At 46.8% G+C, this 18,326-nt stretch overlaps 1 protein-coding gene across 1 annotated transcript in view; it reads left to right on the plus strand.

The window, feature by feature from the left end:
* The first annotated feature begins 8,371 nt into the window (after positions 1-8,371).
* The window catches only part of LOC119659140 (uncharacterized protein CG43427), a 501,449-nt gene continuing 491,494 nt past the window's right edge, over positions 8,372-18,326 (plus strand). Inside the window, exon 1 of the mRNA XM_038067074.1 lies at positions 8,372-9,039. The gene's annotated coding sequence lies outside the window, so the exon portion shown is untranslated. The remainder of the gene's footprint in view (positions 9,040-18,326) is intronic.

The raw sequence follows: 18,326 nt of genomic DNA on the forward strand, positions 1-18,326 counted from the left end.
AAGAAGAAGACACGTATCCCAGAGCAAGACATCCTCGAAAAATATTTCTTAGAGGTCGCTCTAAATGCTCCATACCCTCCTTTAGGATTGCCGGATAGATGCCATCCATGCCAGGTGCTTTGAAATGTTCAAAGGACAGTATGGCAGCTCTCACCTTTTCATGGGTAACAACCGCTTTCGCAGTGTTCCAATTCCCCTTGCAACACTTGCGTATTGAAGGGGTTGCAAGAACCGTCAACTCTCCCCTACCACTTTCCTCACCCGTTCTCTCGGGTGGTGTACTTCCAGGAGGGTCTGTACTGAATCCAGTCTGGAGCTCGTGAAAGTACCGTCGGGTTTTCTAAGAGAATCCAACTTGGCTGACTCATCCCTTTTGAGGACTTTGCACAGCCTTGAAGTCTCTCTTTCGCCTTCCAGTTCTTCACAGTACGCTCTAAAGGAGTCTCGTTTCGAACACCTAACTATATAAGTAGTTAGTATTACATGCAACTGGCATTTACTTTCAGCTTAGTACATATAGTAAGAAACGATTTCGATGGGGTAATACGGGTTGTAAAAGAAATGTGAATATAAAGGAAATTCCAATACATTTGGGGGTAGGTATCAGTGGCCGTTCCGATTAGCCGGATCACGTTTTGACACCACAAACTCCTGACACCGTGACTGCTCTTGGAAGGTCAAAAGGAACGGAATCCTGCTGACTCGAATCTTCCAGCCGGTAGAGTTCACAAAGGACAGCAACTTCTCAACCCCGCAACCAGAAAACCCAAAGAATTTTTCAGCTAATGGGGGTTGAATAGGTTCAGGGGGTTGAATAAAGTACCTGATCGCTTTTGACAAGGCAAAGGCCACCTCTCAGCCTCGATGAATGTCAGAACATATAGGCCAATATAGACAAGGAACACTATCTCGTTGGCATGGTGTTCCGAGCTCGAATAACAGCACCACCCAGAATCATCTCTGACAATCAGGTGAGAGTTAACACTGAAGCCATCCACAGCACAACCCTCCGCGACACCTATAAGAGGGAAATGGATGCCGCTATAACCGCAGTCAACAGAGGACCTGGAGATGAAGCATCAATAAATGATCTTTACAACCACCTGAATAACGTTATCATTGATATGGCCACAAACATACTTGGCCCCAGGCGTAAAAGGAGTCGGAACGGCTGGTTTGACGATGAATGTAAGCTAGCAACGGAACGGAAGAATGCCGCATTCCGAGTAATGTTGCATTCTCAAAGAACGCGGGCACGCGCAGAGACTTATCACGAACTCCGTCGAGCGGAGAAACGACTTCACAGACGGAAAAAGGAAGCCTGGGAGAACCAACAAGTCTGTGAACTAGAAAAATACAGGGAGCAACCACACACAGGCACAGAAGGCGGAAATTTTACCAACAAGTCAGCAGGATGAAACCTTATACACCTCGATGCTCATCCTGCCAGAACAAGGACGGAAATTTGACTTCCGACAGAATGGGCATATTGGAGCGATGGGTTGAGTACTTTGATGAGCTACTGAACAACCACAACATCGGCGAGTTGGAGGTGCCGCCAACTGAAGACGACGGACAAATACTGCCACCACCAAGTTCAGGAGTAACAGGCCGTGCAATTCATTGGCTAAAAAATCATAAGTCGCCTGGGGCCGATGGAATTACAGCCGAATTGGTTAAATATGGAGGCGACCAGTTACACCAAGTGGTTCATCAATTTGTGCTTAAGGTATGGGACAGCGAATCAATGCCTGACGATTGGCAACGAGGCATTATCTGTCTCATACATAAAAAGGGAGATATCACACAGTGCAGCAATTATAGAGGTATCACGTTGCTGAGTACCGTCTATAAGATATTCTTCGCTATCTTGCTAGGCCGGATAGCCCCATACGCCCAGAACATCTTTGGCCCATACCAAGCAGGCTTCAAATCAGCAACAGATCAAATTTTCTCTCTGCAGCAAGCGATGGAAAAACTTTTCGAATATGGACAACAGTTGCACCATCTATTGATCGACTTTAAAGCCGCCTATGATAGCATAGCCGGGGTAAAACTGTACACGGCCATGAGAGAATTCGGTATCCCGACGAAATTAATAAGACTGACTAGCCTGACCCTGACCAATGTGCGAGGCCAGATAAAAGCAGCAGGATCACTCTCAAGACCGTTCCGCATCAACACGTCTACGACAAAGAGATGCCCTATCATGCGTCCTCTTTAACCTGGCCCTTGAGAAAGTGATCCGTGATGCCGAGGTAAATGCAAGAGGTATGATCCTTTTTAAGCTTGATAATTTCTCCTATCTAGGGTCGAAAATCACAACCGATAACAGCTACGATGATGAAATCCGCGCAAGGTTGTTTGCAGCGAACGCAACAGAGCCCATTTTAGCTTACAAAAACTGTTCCGCGGTCAAAGCTCTAACTGTACAACACAATGATCTTGAGACTCCTTATGTCAGCCAACAGAGCCTATTTCAGCTTACAAGGCAAGAAGAATTGCGAGCTCTTGGCCGCGTTCGAGAGAAGAATCCTCTGAAGAATTTTTGGCCCCCTACGGACGATTTCGTAGCCCACATAACGACGAAATCTATGAGCGATACCATGACCGTCAGGTTGTGGATAAAATCTGGCTCAATAGGTTACGGTGGGCGGGTCACTTAATCCGTATGGATGAGGATGATCCAGCCCGGCAAGTCTATAAGGGCAATCAATATCTATGGTAGAAAAAGAAGACGAGGCAGACCCTGCCTAAGATGGAGCGATGGCGTAGGCCAGGACGCCAGACAGCTTTTAGGGATACCGAATTGGTGGACCTCGGCGCAAAACCGGGATGTCTGGAGTTCCTTATTAAGGCAGGTCTAGACCGGATACCGGTTGTTGCCCCGGTGATGATGATGATGAAAGGCCAGTGATGATCATTGTCCATGTCTGGATCAAATCGATTCACACCTCCCAGTGGTGGTCCTGAGTAACCATTAGACAATCGTCGTGTGGTGAACAAACGTGAGCGACGTTCCAGCGCACCCTCTAATACAGAGACCGCTGAGCCTGGCAAGAGGTATAAATTGCACCCACCCATATGTAATGGAACAAAACAATGGAGTATATACCCCAGGTGGCAAACCAGTTGTACTGGAAAATCCACCATTTCAGGAGATCGGTCCTACGGATTTTGGAGAGGACCTTTTATTGCATTTGATCGACCTTTTTAGTATTAATTCGAGAGTTACAAGATCACCACCATCGATTAAAAACGTAACCCAACTAACAAAAAAAATATCATTAACACAAAAGGAAGGAAAACTTAACAATATAAAACCAACCAGTAATATAGCACCAAAAAGTTAAAAGCCTCCTATCGGCAGTCATAATAAAGGAGTACTCGATAATTGCTCGAAACAATGTTTGGAATGTACATACTGTAAACGCAGATGACTACAGAGCCCTATCGAAAAGCCTGAACATGGAAAAAATCATACACGCATAAAGACAAGAACAACAGGCCTCTCAAGTTTATGACTAGAGGGCTCCACCCAACGCGCCAAAAAGGCGACATTGTAGAAGAGGAAAAGGGTTTTAAGATCCTAGACGCAGTGAATATATTGAAATAAGTCGGAAAACTTGGCGCTTCAGGTATAAAAGGTTTTGTGTTCCCCTATGTGAGGAGCATAATGCAGTTCTCCATTGGCTGATAGCATTGACACAGGATATTTAAATCGCTCAGTTCTGTTAACGGCAGTGACCTGCCCAAAACTGAGCCATTTAAATATCTCGGGTCAATGCAAACAGCCAATGGTCGTCCCCTCAGAGGTCGTTAGCGACCTTTAACGGGTCGCTTACGATACGGCGTGTGGCGTCCCCGAGGTGCCCGAGTAAGTAGTTCTGACCCTCTAGCTGGCAGTATACCTACGTCCTAGGTAGTAGCCTCGAGAAAGCTTCTCGGTGAAGAACGAACTGCGAATGACCGATACACGCCGGGGCACACTGGGAGTTTCCGCAGCCGCCGACAACTCTCTGTCGACGTCGACGGGGTGATGTGAACGTAGCTGTACCATGGTGGTAGTTGTGACGTGTATCAGGCGCCAGCCCTTTCAGGACCCTGGTCGGGTAGTGTGCATTGAACCGGTTTCAGTAGACCGCGTTGCCACGAGCGAGCGCTGATTCGTCCGTGAATTCCGGGATCAGCTAAGCGTAGGTCAGGCCGCAGGCAACTGGGGTACAGCTGTGTCCCCGAGGGTACACCCGTTCCTGACTATTGCGGCCCGCTCCCTTGCACACGATGCACTGGTTAGTTTTTAATGGAGAACATACATAAATTAATAAAAAAATCGACGAAACAACAGGGAAGGAGAAAGAACAGCGAAAGAGGCAGCGAGGGCGGACATACCCAATGTTACACCGGGGCGTCCAAATAAAGAGGAAACCTTATCAAGTGGCGCGACTGACCGTGGGGAGATGGCAACTCCACAGTACTACAGTATGTTCCCAAAGAAAACTCAGCCAGAATCGCTAGTCCTGAGCAAATGGATTCGGACACAAACCGAATGTAAGTTCAATCGATCGTTCTAGCTAGAGCCGAAGAGGAAAGGCTCATCAGGAAATGCGTAGCAGTGGTGGAGCGTATGCGGTCGGTAACGTTCCTCCAGAGGAACGTCAGCAATGGCGCCAAAAACGGGCCAATGGAACTGGAGGAACTATTGGAGCGCATCTCCTTCTATAGACGATAAAGCGTGAATGTTCAGAGGTAACCAATGTAATGTAAATGTTCGAGGCCATAAGCTCGCCGTGAATGGGGCATGCATCAGTCAGACTCCAGAGGGGAACGGATTCTGGAAATGATGGCGAGAACTGGGCTCGTAGTTTTAAACACCGGATCCACGCCAACGTTTCAGCGCCCAGGCTGTGAAGGAAGCATTCCTGACATCACTTCTACGTTGGAATCTCTGGTCCTAGAAGACTTCTCAGCAAGTGATCACCATTACCTTGCACGGTATAGATCAGAAAAAAAAAGACTCTGCAGCGCTATAAATAAAATCAAAACTCCTAGCTGGCAGAACCTTGTCAACGACGTGAACGAGGACTATTGGCTATAAGCTTGTCTCCCGGAAAATCGGGGTTTTACGGCCATTATTCCCCAGACATCCTGTACGGGTTGATGTAAATAGCGCGGAAAGCGTCGAGGATTGCCCCCTTTTCACAATGAGGGAGCTCGAAGAAGCGGTTCTCACTATGAAACGCAAGAAGGTACCAGGTCCTCATGGCATCTTGGCGGAAGTTTACAAACCGGTGTTACGCCAACGACCAGAATTGCTGCTTGAGGCGTTCAACGCTTGCTTGAAGGAGGGCATTTCTCCTTGTTGCTGGAAAGTGGCGAGACTCGCGTTGATCCGCAAGGGAAAGGAGACCCGGAGCTCCCGTCTGCATGCCGACCGTTGTATATACTTGACACAGCCGGGAAAGCGCTAGAGGAGCTCATCAGGGCTGCAGCGATTTGCGTTGCTGCTAACTTATCCCCAAGGCAGATCGGGTTCAGATCAGGGATATCCACAGTGGATACTGTTGTGGCGCAGCGGAGTTAATAAAATTCGAAATTTACTTTACTTTGTTACTTCATCCATCATCGGTATCCTCCATGGCGGCCCGCCGAGAGGAGTTGGCTACCAGCCCCGCGGACCTGGTATACGGGGAGAACCCAAGACTCCCAAGTGATCCGGTCTTCGACAGGAGATCGGGTCTCACAGATTTGGGATTGCTGCGGCTGCTGGAAGACAACCTCCGCCTCGGAGAACACCGATCGTGGCCGCCTGCCACACTGTTATGGAGGTGGTAGATGTCTTTCATCGAGCCGAGGCACACAGCCGCCGATCTCGAAGGATAGTGCTCCTCATAACGCTTGATGTCAGAAATGCCTTAAATTCCGTAAGATGGACGGATATGCTAGGCACAATAGAAAACTCATTTGACGTGTCAAGCTATCTCTTGCGGATATTGAGGGATTATCTAGAAGACCGCTCCCTGCTCTATAAGACGCTAGAGGGCTAAAGGAGGATCGAAGTCACGTCAAGAGTAGCACAGGGATCTATCCTGGGGCCGGACCTCTGGAACAGTCGCGGCCTTAAGTCGGCTGATGGCGAATGTTGGGGGCTCTATATCTCTACTAGGAGACGTCTTCTTATGGAGTTCTGCTCTATCGCGCGGAGGCATAAGCTAATGCCCTTGACAAGAAGGCGCATCGCAAGCGCCTTGCTCAAGTGCAGAGGCGGGGAGCTTTGCGAGTGGCTTTGATGGTGATTGCGGGAGTGATCCCCGTTGCCCTCCTTACAAAGGAACGCAAAGTATCTAACGCGTTAATATAAGAGATAAGAGATAAGTCTGAATGCCGAGGTACCCGTGAAGAACGCCAACGCACCCTTATCGAGTGGCAACTTTCTTAGCGAAATGAGCCAAAGGGCAGATGGACTGCGCGACTCATCGACAATTTAGACCCGTGGTTGAACAGAACGCACGATGAGATTTATTATTTCCTCACCCAACTTCTGAGCGGGCATGGAGGTTTTTAATCTTACCTGTACAGGATTGGGAAGGCGCGATCTCCTGATTGTGTGTTCTGCAATGGAGTGGTGGACGACGCTGAACACACCTTTTTCTCTTGCGAGAGGTGGAACGATTTTCGTCAACAGCTTTATGCAGACACAGGGGAGCTCCCTGCACACAAAATTGTCAGAGAGATGCTGAAGAGCGCTGGCAGCTGGAATCGTATTGGGCATTATGTTCGGGCTCTTCTTATTGTGAAGAAGAAGAAGATTGAACTCGACCAGTGGAAGGCTCGGACGGTAAGGAGTTCCTTAAACTGACAACTCCCTTCCTCCCCTCCCCACTATTTGAAGGCTCCAAAAGCCGAGAGAGCGGGGAGGATAGCCCGAAATAATCTGTCAAACGGTTCCAAGCTAGTTCTCTGATGACAGGAAGGTGTTTGGTTGGTAGTGCGACAGCGTTCTGTTGTGGGAATCCAACTCTCTGTGCGTAAACGCATTCACTTACTCTACTTCCAAAAAAACAACTTCATTAAGATCAATTGCAGCATATGATGTGAAAGTAGCCAAGCTTTCCACTACTGGGGCACTGCGGTCACTGGATATCGACGGCCAGCAACTCGCTTGTCCACTCCCAAAAACCGCCGGTACTTGGTTTCCCTGCACCGTAAGAAAAACTACCTTTCTCGCTCTTCATATTTAGTTTAATTTCTGGGTGTCCTTCCCATAGCCAATTTTTATCCACCTACTCGGCCTGCACGACCCATCGTTCCCTTATCCGCACGAATGATCGCACCTGATGGGAGATCTGGCAACTCTACACAGGTCTTTACCTGTCTTTGGAACCAGTATTCTATGTTCTATCCCTTGATATCAGTAACGCGAGATGACACCTGTAAAAAATATCAATCTTCCTTCGATTTAGGCAGCTACCCGTGTGACTGCTATTCTCGGACATTCTGAACATCGTCCTTCTTGCCTGTATCTGTATGTGCAGGTGGAAACGAGTCGATCCCAGAAGGACTTCTAGAAATGACGTTGTGCAAGCTCTTATTGGCCCACTGATAAATACGCAAGTCAATCCTTGAAGTTTGTGTAGCTCCCTGGCTGTTGTGCTCCATCCCCATTTTTTCTCTACTACGGATCTGTTTTCAATCTGTCTTCCAGAGTAGTTCTTAGTCTAATGTGATTCCCAAATATTTGACCTCTGTTACTCGTTTCACTTTCATGCCATGCAAACTAATTGCTCTCAAATGATCAAGCTCTCTAAGCCTAACCCGTGCAAATATCTCGCCCAACCACCAAAAAGCGTTCAATGAATATTTTTCTTGTAAGGGACTCCTCTACGCCCTTACATTGATGAGAACGTGACCCACCGATCTTTTTAGCAAGGGCTCTACTTGTAGCATCGGATCCAATGGTGGTCGTGTACTTCACAAACGAAAGACTCCAATCAGGGAACATCAATAGCCTGTACCCCTATTAGCCATCAACACCGGGACTTCCGTTCCGTTTTCAGCTCTATTTTCGTATTTACTTCCACCTTTTTTTGAATTTGATACTCGTTGCCATCGTGTCGCTACCGCAATAGAAACTTAACCTGTTCACTTTTCCGCAAAATTTCCCTCGAATTCTGATATATTTCCCACAAAATCTCGAAGCACTGGCGCCTGAACCACGAGCTGCCTCCATCGGAAATCGGTTTCTAGTGTTTTCGTCGCTACGCGAATTCAGCAGTTCAGCCGGCAGCTAGCGCCGCGGCGGCGGGGATTGTGCGCGCTGAATGGCGGCCGCGCAGCCGTGCTCCGACTGCACCTTTCGTTCAGTTTTCAGTTTTCTGAGTGCCGCTGAACGTGGCGAGAGTGTCGTCTGTTGGTTTCCTCGCGTGGATATCGTGCATTTGGATTTGTTTTTGTGCCGTTCTCTGGAGCAGAACAGAAATTCACACACGCCATCGTGGCGCAGTGGAATTCCCTTGTCGAACTCCTTTCCAATCACTTCGAGCTTTCTCGAGACGTTTTCTGGTAGTTTTGCCTCTTGTCGCGGTGGACTGTCGTGCGTGCAATTCTGTGCATTGGCTCGTGCACGGCTCCTAATCAGACCGAGGCGAGTGTCTAGTGTTCTCCGCCCGCAAGAGCGTTACGCGAATCACGGCCCGCAAAGTGGAAAATTCTGATCACGGAAGTGCACCCGCCGCTCTCCTGGCACGAAATCCAGGTGTGCGCCGCCGCTGACTTTGTCAACGGCCAAACGTCATTGTGCTCCCGTGGAAAGTGACAGGTGACAGGTGAAAAGGCAAAAGTCGTGAGTGTGGGAGGTTGTGATTTCACAGATAATTCCTCGCAGGAAAGTTGAAGTGGATTCGAGTGCGAAAATTGCTTGTGTCCTGCAGGAGTTGTGACTACTGCCGACGCTCTGTGGTGTTGTTATTGTTGCAAGTGTTGTCAGCCAGTGAGTGCTGCCGAAGGGACTACAGTTGATTCCCGGCTACTAGAACCCAGGTAGGACTCGACATTCCTTTTTCCAATATTTGCCTGGTAGGCGGTGGGATCACTTGCCGTCAACGCATTCACGTCCAATTGTATTGCCATCGAGGTAAATCTGAATGCCGAGGACTCTCCCACTGCCTTGAGGCAGTCAACGGCTGCCCCTTGACCCGCCGCGACCCTATCTGCTCGCACAAACGGAGCCGTTCAAGAAAACTCCACAATAATTCTGGGAAAATGTTCATGGATTCCGGTAGATTTACAATTTTGTAGCTGTTTGTGACCGTTTGCCTACCTGCTTGGTGCCGCAACCTCTACAGAATGAGGTCCGGTTTTTTGCGTAATCGCCCAGCGTGTTTTATTGTCACTTTTGGGCGAAATCCGAGACCGCTCACTGGGTGTTTTGTCGCGCATTGCTCGCTTATTGTAGCGGTGATTGCCCTGCCCGTGTCCACTCTGCCAGAAAATTAATTAGCATAAAAACTTTAATGTGGACTTGGTTGAATATTAGGGCTCGTATCAGCCACCACGGTCACGGCGTCTTTCCCACTTACAGATGTGATCTATGCAGCCTGTATTGCTCACCACACAAGGTACCTTTTTGGGCGATTATTTGCTTTCCGGGGCCACCACAGCCTCAGTCGGTGAGAAGACTTTTCCGTCGTTCGGTGGAAGTGTTGTCGCCACTCCAATTCGTTTGCTGGACTTGTTGCTTGCTCTGCGTCTCCGATTGTATTTTCATATGCAAATTTCTTGTTTTGGTCCCACAAAACCGGTCCGGGAAGTCACAAAGGGAGCAACCAACGGTATTACGTCAGAGGTCAGGCTCGACGAGGCCGAGGCACATTTAACGAAGGGCTCGTGAGGGACTCTGCGCAAGCGTTGCGCCTCCAAAGGGAAAATTGCATCGAAAATGACAACATGTGAATTGTAAACAAACAATGTTAAGTTTTCCATGGCATGAAGGCGTGCGGAGAAGAGGTCATCGGACGAATGATGGCCTTTGGTTGGGAGATATTGTGCCGTAGACTGCTTTCTTCTACTTGAGTTCAAGTGACTTCTTGTAGGTGGAAACACGAGGAATGTTGGAGGCACTTCTCATCGGCTGCATAAGGAGGCAAGTCTGTCAAGGAAACTTCAGATTTTTCACTTTTGAGTAAATTTGAGAGCTCGCGAAAACTTAATTAAGAAAAACCTTCGATCTCCTCATATAGTTCGCCTGGGTCTTTCTGTGTTTTTTTTTGTTTTCAGAAGAGACTTTCATGGTCTGTGGCAAGAAGAGAACAATTTTTGAAATTTTTGAGCACTGAATTCGAAAAGGGCAATATACCTAAGCGCCCCATCTCTTCTCAAGCGATTGCTGTTTTGGGAGCAGGGATTGCCTCCGAGTTAATATTGAATCTTGTGGTTTTGTGGGTATGTCAACACGACGAAAGTTTCCGCTGATTTGGTTACTGTTGTGATTTTGGCAGCTTTTGTAACAACTTGAACTAAATGTTGAGATGAATAACGTCAAAACAATTCCTGAGGTAGTGGATTCACATGGACGATTCAGAACAATTCTTCATAACCGAACATTTTGGTATTGTATTTGTCTGAGGGGGATATCATGCAATTGTGGAGGTATCACGTTGCTGAGTACTACCTGTAAGATATTCCCTGCTATCCGCTCCGAACTCAGCACACAAGCCAGGGAATTACATAAGCTCCAAAGGCTGGCTTGCGTGTGTATCAGTGGGGCAATGAGGACATGTCCAACGGCATCCCTGGAGGTCCTTCTGGGATTAATCCCTCTCCATCTGCACATACAGATGCATGCAAGGAGGGCAATATTCAGGATGGCCGGTAGTATGAGTGAGGCGGGGAGCTGCCTGGCAAATTGACATTGTTTCTAGGCGGTAGCCAGAATTACTGATACCAAGGGATAACATGACAACGAGGTTTCACTTCTATAAAAAGTTTGAAACACGTTGGAGTAACAAGGCATACTGGGAGAGCGTGACTGCGGAGTGTCTTGAGAGACTGAATACACTCGGCTCGTCCAACAAGGTCTGGATACTTTGGGTTCCAGGCCATGCTGGGTTGGAAGGCAACGAGGCAGCGGACGAACTAGCCAAGAAGGGAGCAGAGACGCCTTTACACGGGCCAGAACCCTTCTGTGGAATCGGAAACGGTTTCATGGCTATTAATCTAAGAAATGAAGAGGAACGGTTGAGGGAACTATACTGGGCGGGCCTACCAGGGATGGAGAGGTCCAGGGTGCTTATTGGGGGATACAAACCCATACGCACAAAGGGTTGCTTAAACCTCACTAAAAAGAACCTCCGAATCATAGTGGAAATTCTCACTGGTCATTGCCGGCTGAACTATCACCTAGGGAAGCTAGGGATATCTACGGACATTGCCTGCAGGTGAGGAGGATGACGAAACCTCTATACACGTCCTGGGACAGTGTCCGGCACTTGTGCAAAATAGGTCGAGGCATCTAGGAGAACACTTAATATCAGATGCAAAGCTGAAAGATTTGGAGGTAGGGAACATACTAAAGTTCTTAACGGTTATAGGCTTCCTTCAGATACTATGATCAATAGGTACACTATAACCAGTAAAAGGGGCACAATAGTTCTTCAAGGACGCGACGCGACTTTCCCTTAACAGAATAATAATAATAATCCTGCTAGGCCGGATAGCCCCACATGCTCAGAATATCATTGGCCCATACGAAAGGGGTTTCACTCGGGGCAAATCAGCTACAGATCAGATTTTTTCTCTGCGGCAAACGATGGATAAACTCTTGGAATGTGGACATCAGTTGCATCATTTTTCATCGACTTTAAAGCCGCCTTTGACAGTATAGTCAGGGTAAAACTCTACACAGCCATTGGAGCATTCAGTATCCCGACGAAATTGATAAGACTGACTAGGCTGACCCTGCCAATGTGCGAGATCAGATAAAAGCAGCAGGATCACTCTCGATACCATTCAACATCAACAACGAGCCAAGACAAGGGGATGCCATCTCATGCGTCCAGGTAAATGCGAGAAGCACCATCATCCTCTTCAAGTCAACCCAACTACTGGCCTATGGTGACGATATTGTCATTATGGGAAGAACAGCCCGAAGCATACAGTCTGCCATCATCCAAATCGAGCAAGCGGCGTGAGATCTTGGACTGCACATTAATCCTATACCCATCCCTCGTCATTACAACTTAACCCCGTCCCTCGGACACTCAGTGCCCCCGTTGTATTTTACAGGGAAAATCGCAGTTTTCACGCCCTCCTTAGTAATTATAGCATAATCTCGTCTCTAGGGCACTCAGTGCCTCTATGTATTTTGCATGCCAAACCCCTGTTTTTCATAGGAAATCTATGTTTTCCCACAAATATCCAAAAATAAAATTGTTATAGGGAGGTTTGCATGTATAAGATACAGTACAATTCAAATGAACTATAGTGTTTGAAAACTAAAAAAATATTTAAATTATATTATTTTATTTTTTTGAGAATTGTGGGGTTCTAAGTCCGCATCAACTTAATGCTGGACCGGACCAAATGGGGAGCAACTTACTCCCTCTTTTTTTGGTCCACCGACCTCTCGCTTAGGGCTTGCACCCAAACTTTACAAAAATGTCAGGCGATGACGGCTTCTGACGATTTGCCTCTGCTCTGGTAAGAAATCGTAAAGCCGTCATCGCCTGATATTATTTTAAAGTAATGATCGAGTGACGGTGACGTTTGATGTTGATGGCCGTTGTCGATCATCCTCGTCGAAATCATCACTTCCTCCGTCACTACCGCTTGGTCGTTACAAACATGGTGATGAACATATCATGGCCCCGGTCCTGCCGAGAAATGGGCAAGGAAGGGTTCTTGACGCACCGACGGCGTCAGGACGTAAGCAAGTTAGTCCGAACAAAACAAACACGTGTCTGCACGCTAAATGTTGGTACCCTAATTGGAAAGACAGAGGAACTCGCAAGAGCCCTTCGGAAAAGGCGTACTAATATCTGCGCTCTGCAAGAAACCCGATGGTCTAGTACCAAAAGCTGCGACATTGAATGCAAACGCTGTAAAAATGGCTATAAACTTCTCTATTTTGGTAACCCACGCACTCAATATCGTGTTGGCATTGCCATCTCAGAGGGTTTCCGTGATGCCATTAAAGAAGTCGAACGATTTGATGATGAAGCTCACCACTATATCAGCTGATCGCACTATTCGCTTCTTCACCGCGTACGCACCACAGACAGGCTGACCTGATGCCGAAAAAGATGCCTTCTGGTAACTTCTCGATGAAAAGACTTGTCACGTGCCTGCAGACGACTATATCATCTTTGCCGGCGACCTGTGTGTGGGTGAAGAGGCAGATGGTAACATGTGCCATGGGGGAAGGGGGTTCGGAGCGCGTAATGAAGGTGAGCGTATAATCGATTTTGCGGACACCCATGACCTTGTAGGTATAAATAAATGCTTCATCAAACGATTGTCTCACCTTCCTACATTTTATAGTGGGAGCAGTAAAACGCAATTCGACTATATTCTCATAAGACGCCAACATTTTACCACTGTCACTGATTGCACAGTTGTTCCCTTTGAGACCATCGCACTTCAACATCGGCCATTGATTGCCGTCCTGCGAATTAAGTCACCGATAAAGCAGCGCGAGGAACGCACTGGCCCGCGGCGCATTAAATGGTGGCGATTTGGTGAGATGAAAGAAGAAACGGTCTCACTCGTACGATTGCCGACCATTACGAATGTATAAGAATCATGAAACCAAATGAAAGACACGATCCACAAAGCGGCCTCTGCAACCCTCGGGGTCACCAAGCCGGGTAAGCGATATATCAACCGAGATACTTCGCTTTGGAATGATGATGTTGAAATCAAGGTCTGTGAAAAAAGAAACGCCTCCACCACAAATTTCTCGACGATAAAACGCCTGCTAACTCGCAAATTTCGCCAACCGGGAAGCAAAGAAAACGGTCGCTGTCACTCGAGCCTTACAATAAACTGGGCACTCGGGATGGCGAGAGAGATCCGCATCGACTTCGCATCTGAGCTCTGGAAAGCGGAGAGCTGGGACCCAACACTGGCTCAGTGAATTCTTTAATCGGGTTATTCAGGAAGGAAGAACAACATCTCACTGGCAAGAAAGTACCACAGCAGAATGTTCAAATTATCGTCCGATTCGGTTACTTTCCCAAACCATGAAGATTTTTGAACGCATTCTTGACAACCGTATCCGCGAAATCGTTGAAATAACCGTGAATCAAGCGGGATTTATCAAAAACTGCAGAACTACTGACGCAATACACGCTATATGGTTACTCATGGAGAAACACCGTGAGAAACATCGCCCTCTTTACATTGCATTTCTGGATCTAGAGAAAGCGTTTGACCGTGGGCCGCACGAACTCGTCTGGTATGCTTTACGATAACACTTAGTACCAGAAGAACTCGTGCGCTGGGTTCAATTGCTCTTTCACTATCTAAAAAGTAAAGTTCGAAGTATGGCGGGTGTATCAAAACGGCTTCGTGTCTCTGTTCGTGTTCATCAAGGAAGCGCCCTGTCACCACTCCACTTTGTTCTTGTCATGGACACCGTCACACGGGATATCCAATGACCAGCGCCCTACAGACTGCTTTATGCAGATGATGTATTCCTAGCATCGGATAGCACAAATGATCTCGAACAACTTGTCCAAAAATGGAATGATCGCCTCAGATCGGTCTCAGATTGAATCTAAACAAAACTGAATTTTTGACGACCGATCCCCATGAAACAGGCACAATCACTGTCAGCGGCAGTGATCTGCCCAGAAGTCAACGCTATCAGCTAATGGAGCGCGTTACGAAATTGCTTCACGCATTAATGCAACCTGGATGAAGTGGCGTTCCACAACTAGTGTTCTTTGTGATCGACGTATCAACGAACGCCTTAAATCTAAAATTTACCGCAATGTCATCCGTCCTGTCGCTCTCTATGGCTCTGATTGTTGGCCAACTATAAAAGACAACGGCGTCTTGCGGTAATGGCGACAAAGATGCTGCGCTGGGCTAGTTGTGTGATACACTTTGATCACATCTGAGGATATTTTCAATCGGTATCGGGTTGCACAGATCGTGGAAAAATAGCGAAAGAGGCGTCTTTGATGGTATGGCTAACGAAAATTCACTCGCCAAGATTGGTCTGAACATCGAAGTCGATAGTAAACGGTCGAAACAGCGGTGGCTTGATGCGCTTGATGGGGATTTAAAAACCTCCCGATTGGATCCAAATCAGGCTTTTGATAAAACAAAATGGCGAAACCTATCACGGCGAGCCGATCCCTCTTCTGAACGCTACAAAGACTGAAGAAGAAGAAGAAGAAGCTTTACTTGTGTGGTTAAGTGGAATTTCAAGAAAGTTACCGATGACAAGAAGAAATAATCAACCTCATCAACGATGCAAAAACCGGTATGCTGTTTGGGACAGCTTTAATAAGGAACTTCAGATATCCCGGTTTTTCGCAGAGACCCACCAATTAAATATCCCTAAAAGTTGTATGGCGTCGTGACCCACGCCATTGCACCATCTGAGGCAGGGACGTCTTCGTTTTGGATTATCTTCATCCGTGCGTATTAGGTGACCCGCCCACCGCAACCAGCCGAATTCTATCCACAACCCGACGGTCGTGATATTGTTATAGAAGCTACAAAATCATCCATTCTTATGTAGGGGCTAACAATTTTTCGAAGATTTTTCTCTCGGACGTAGCCAAGAGTTTGCAATTTTTCTTGCTAAGAACCCAAGTCTTCAAGGAGTACGTGTGGACTGGCAAGATCATTGTCTTGTACATGTTGATGAACCACTTGGTGTAATTGGTCGCCTTCATATTTAGCCAATTCGGCCGTAATTCTATCGGCGACTTATGGTTTTTAAGTCGATGAATTGCAAGGACTGATTCTTCTATGCTTGGTGGTGGTAGCATTTGTCCGTTGTCTTCAGTTGGCGGGACCTCTAACTCGCCGATATTTTGGTTGTTGAAATACTCAACCCATCGCTTCAATATGCCCATTCTGTCGGAAATCAGATTTCCCTGTTTGTCTCGGTAGGATGAGCATCGAGGTATATAAGGCCTGCGCGCCTGCTGCGGTTGCTCCCTGTATTTTTCTAGTTCACAAACTTGTTGGTTCTCCCAGGCTTCCTTTTTCCGTCTGTGAAATCGCTTCTCCGCTCGACGGAGTTCGTGATAAGTCTCCGCGCGTGCCCGCGTTCTTCGAGAATGCAACATTACTCAGTATGCGGCATTCTTCCGTTCCGTTGCTAGCTTATATTCAACGTCAAACTAGCCGTTGCGACTTTTCTTGCGGCTGGGACCAAGTATGTTTGTGGCGGTATCAATGATAACGTCCTTCAGGTGGTTGTGAAGATCATTTGTTGATGCTTCATCTCCAGGATCTCTGTTGACTGCATTTATTGCGGTATCCATTTCCCTTTTATAGGTGTTCTGGAGGGCTGTGTTGCTGATGGCTTCAGTATTCACTCTCACCTGATTTTGATATCATACTTGGGACAGGCTTCGAGGGTCCACTCAACTGCCTCGTAGAAGGTATCCTTCTCCGACCCTGCAGTCTCCTCTTTAGGAGCGTGAACGTTTATGAGGCTTATATTTCTAAAGTTGCCTCGCAAACGCAGAGTGCATTGCCTTTCCTTCTCCGCCTACAGTTTTTCATGAAAAAAGAACTCCCAGCGACCACCACGTGGAGGTGGAGATAGGGTTTGATAGTAGAACTGTTGTTGGTTCAGCAGGCGTTTCCCTTAGCACTTAGTAGGTATATATATTATGTGAGAATATACACTTTCGGGTGATACTGAGACTTGAAGTCTTGAATTTTCAGATTTTTCAGTAAGGTAGTTTCTGAGAATGGGTCCTTGAAATAATGATCAATTTCGACTTTCGCTCTCCTCACCTTTCCAACAAATGTCAAAACTAAGACGGGCTTCTTAAAGTACTAACTAAGACCTTTCATTTGATGTCATACAGGATTATATTTGATGAAAAAAATATTTACACCCCCCGTTCTGCATGTATGTTGATCCCGCTCACTGTATGCGTGAGCGTTCTCAATTCTCAATTTTCCACCAAATTTGGTGTCAACCGCTGTAACCATTTCCGAGAAAAGTGCGTGTGGCAGATACAGGCAGACATACAAACGGTTTTGTTTTAAACAAACAAAACTGCCGGATATTTACTGATTTTGCTCCTGATGTAGCCAAGAATGTCATCGGAAGAGGTCGAATAAACCAGTCTGAATATGAATGGTTGCTTTGGTGGTGGAACAACTAACAACAAGGGGTCGTTGCGGCAAATAGACAAGTCGGGAAACCGGAAGCTGGACGCTTCAGGTACGAAACGTTTTGTGTATTTTTTAGTACGTAGCATGTAATATATGCATATATTATGTGAGAATATCCACTTTCGGATGATATTGACATATAGTCTTGAATTTGCAAGGAAACAACAATTTTGACGTATTATAACTTTGTTAGTAATAGTTCGATTTCCACCAAACTTAGTGAGATCATGCTGTATGTTATACAGCACGAACACGCGAAATTTGACTATCCATCTTACTCTAGCGTCCGAACACACCTCCTTTGCTTGTTTCCGATTGTCCTTCCACCTCCTTTTGTCTATTATTGGCGTGTCATTCAGAGAGTTAATGCCATCCTCCACCGAATAGAATCCCGCGAAATGAGTATTGAGAAACCAATGTAGTCTGCCATCCTCATTCTGGGTAAATGCCCAATTTTCCTTTTTCATGCAGTCAGGCTACAGCTTTAAATATCTGTCGGCTAGTGAGTTTTCGGACGTCTGCTATCATTCTGGCTAGGTTCCTGTTCCATTTGGGTACGTCCCTTTATAGTTAGTTCCCCCCACTGTCGGATAACGCCTCATATCCAATGTCAGTTTGCTCTTGATATCATCCACATCTAGATGACCGGTTTTCGATGATTTCCCGATTGTCACCCTGTCTGTACCTAATATTGTATCCTTGGCAAATGTAGTTCTGCTCCCTCCCAGTCTGGCAATAGTCTTAAGCCATTCCACCGTGTCACCTTGAATTGTTATCGGTATGGCGGAAGAGTGTCTTCACCTCATGGACCAATTTTTGTGCAATATGGAGTCCCACTTGTTTATTGAGAGTTCACCAGTTTGTTATCCCCAGCAGCAATCTACCGTATATTATCGCTCCTTCTGGAGCAGCTTCCACCAGGTCTTCTTTTTCTACCATAGATGCTGCCACAATAG

Source organism: Hermetia illucens, chromosome 6, assembly GCF_905115235.1.
Source record: "Hermetia illucens chromosome 6, iHerIll2.2.curated.20191125, whole genome shotgun sequence".
NCBI lineage: Eukaryota > Metazoa > Arthropoda > Insecta > Diptera > Stratiomyidae > Hermetia > Hermetia illucens.